The sequence below is a fragment of the Suricata suricatta genome, chromosome 1, assembly GCF_006229205.1.
Source record: "Suricata suricatta isolate VVHF042 chromosome 1, meerkat_22Aug2017_6uvM2_HiC, whole genome shotgun sequence".
Lineage (NCBI taxonomy): Eukaryota > Metazoa > Chordata > Mammalia > Carnivora > Herpestidae > Suricata > Suricata suricatta.
Window position 1 is genome coordinate 147,251,441 of NC_043700.1, and position 3,208 is coordinate 147,254,648.

Consider the following 3,208-nt stretch of genomic DNA (forward strand, 5'->3'; position numbering starts at 1 on the left):
AAAAAATAAAAACATTAAACATTTTTAAAAAAGAGGAGGCAAGTTTGTAAATTACTCTAAAGCACTAGGGAACTTAAATTCTAGGAGTGATATAAACAATGTATTATATTGAAGTGCCAGTCAATTTTCTTAGACAGAAAATATTAAGTGTATGTAAGGGTTGTAAATTATTATTTAAAAAAGCATAATACTGAGTTTAGGTATGTTTTAGGGTCAGATATTGCTATTGATATGCTTGCCTTGGTTATAGTCGGGCCATGGAAACGGGTGCTAGGAAGCCTAAAGCCCAACTGATTGAAGATGCTACAAAGTAGCTATAAAATAGCCTACGAAGTTTGCAAGGTGAGGATAGTGAGTCCAGGTTAGAAGACTCCTCAGAATGGCAATTTAAAATTGGTTGAAGTTCTCTTTCATTTTGATTAACCCTTAAATAGGAAAACAGTAAGAGAAGTCACTGTTTAAGTGTGGGAGCCTCTCTCTGCACTGATTGTTTTATTTTCTCCTGAGGGCAAACTCCAAGTTCAGGCGCCAATGCAGCCCTTAAAGATGAGGGAATCTATTGTATAAAAGAAGACCATGAGAGCCCAGCTTTCAGGCTTCTTCCTTTTTTCCCCCCCTTTAGTTTTTAACCATTAGCCTGGGGACAAATCCAAATTATAATCGAGGGTCTCCTCTATCACCAGTAAGGTCCTTCTGCCATGTTTGTGTTGCCAGTGTTCTCTAGGTCGTCTTCTGTTTCTTAATGCCGTCATCTGGCCCAAGGCAGGCCGGTCCATAGCCTACCACAAATATAAGAATGAAAAAATAAACCGAAAGAAAACCTTTTTGGGTAGAATTATAGGGATGCCTGGAGGGCTCAGTCAGGTGTGTCTGACTCTTGTTTTTTGGCTCACGTCATGATTCCAGAGATGTGGGATTAGTCACACATCGAGCTGCACACTGAACATGGAGACTGCTAATGATGTCCTCGCTCTCCCTCCTCCTCTGCCCTTCTCCCCCCCTCTCTCTTTCAAATTAAAAAATGTTAATAATATACTATTATATATATCTGGATATTTATTTTCTGTCATTTCTCTACTCAGAACTGAATGAAAGCTTATTGAAGTAATGTAATCCATTGATACTGATGAATAATTTTCTCTATGAGGGAAAAAGACACTGAAGATATTTCTTGCAACTAAAGACTATTGTAGTTCCTTTTACATAGAGCATACTTAGAACTGGATGCTTTGAACAAAAATGAATTCTATAAGAATGTGATTTTGATTATTTTATTTGAGATTCTCTTTAGGACTTTGGACAACTTCCTGATTTTTGTTTTTAACACCCCTCCCCTCCTTGGAGCTTATGACTGTAAGAAATTATAATAATGAAAAATGCCATTATATAAAATGTATATTTACACTATGGTTTATAATAATTCATATTTCTTGACTAGATATAAGACTTCAAGGTCTATGAAATATTACCTAGAACAAGAAAATGTAATCAAATGAACAATGATTTGGCTATTTTTCTTTGAATTCTTGACTCATTTTCCAATATTTATCTGAGTGCCCAAGCTAGAATGGTTTTAAATTACAAGGCTCTGTAAATTTAACTTTTTATATTGGTACATTATATTATATCAAACTTCCTGGGATAGCCAGTTACTTTTTTGTAATATTGTTTAAAATTAATATAGTAAACATAGTTTGTAGAATCATTAGAGGTCCTAGAAATCTATACGGGTATTATCAGATTTCAGTAGTAGATCAATGAAAACGATAGCAATTATGATGGGTATGTATTGGGGTGCCTAGGTAGTTCAGTTGGTTGTGTGCCAACTTCAGCTCAGGTTGTGATCTCATAGTTCATGGATTCAAGCCCCATATTGGGCTCTGTGCTGACAGCTCAGAGCCTGGAGCCTGCTTCCAATTCTGTGTCTTCCTCTCTCTCTGCCCCTTCTGGGCTTGTGCTCTGTTTCTCCCTGTCTCTCAAAAAATAAATGCTAAAAAAAAAAAAAATTAAATGGGGTATGTATCAACTCTTTTCTAGTTTCTGAACTTTTCCTTAGCATCATTGGGCTTTCTTAAGTGGTTTTGAATTTTGGATGGTAATTTTTGCAAGTTAAAAACAAATAAACATCAGAAGAATAAAGGAAGTTAAAGGGTAATTACTTCTTCTTGGTAAGAAACAAGATATAGCCTATTAATTTGTAGCTGTAAATTGCACCATTGTCTTTTCTACCTGTCCATAATACAAAGAGCAAATGGATCTCTATTTTATTGACTATCTATTGTTACATAACAAAGCCCATAACCTAAAATAACCATGATTTCATTTACTCACAGTTCTCTGGGTCATCTTCTAGGTGATTATTCTGGCATGGATTAGCATTTTTGATATCTGTGCTCAACCAGCAGCTCGATTAGTGCTGAAGAGTGTAGGATGATTGATTTTCATGTTGGTACTTGGTAGGTCTAGGGAGCTTTGCTTCTGCTTCATCTGTTTCCTTGTATTCCATTATGCTTTTTTACATGGTGATGAAAAGGTTCCCAACAGCAAGAGGGAGCAAGCCATAATGCAAAAGTGATTTTAAAGTGTCTTCTTAAATTCTGCTTGTCAATGTCTAATCAGTGAGTCATATGGCCAAATGCGGAAGAAACAGGTGGAGAGAGAGAACTCCTCACCTGGTATAGCACTGTCATATTACTAAAGTGTGTGCATAAAGGATAGAGGAATTTGTGGCCCTTTTTTAAAACAATCTACCGATGTATGGTTAGACACAATAGAAAGCTCTGCTTCTGTAGAATAACTTAGATGATTCTTTGTAAAACTCCATAGTATTTTGTTTTTGTGGGTAATCAGCTGGGGTCTGAATATAGCTTTATTATTTATTTTTTAATAGTTTATTTTCAAATTGGGTTTCCATAATACACCCAGTGCTTCCCCCCCCATAAGTGCCCCCAACCATGACCATCACCCGCCTTTCCTTCCTCCCCCCTCCCCTTTCAGTCCATGGTTCATTTTCAGTATTCAGTAGTCTTTCATGATTTGTGTCCCTCACTCTCCCCAGTTCTCTTTCCCCCTTCCTCTCCCTATGGTCCTCCATTAGGTTTCTCCTATTAGACCTATGAGTGCAAACATATGGTATCTGTCCTTCTCCACCTAACTTATTTTGCTTAGCATGATACCCTCGAGGTCCATCCACTTTCCTACAAATGGC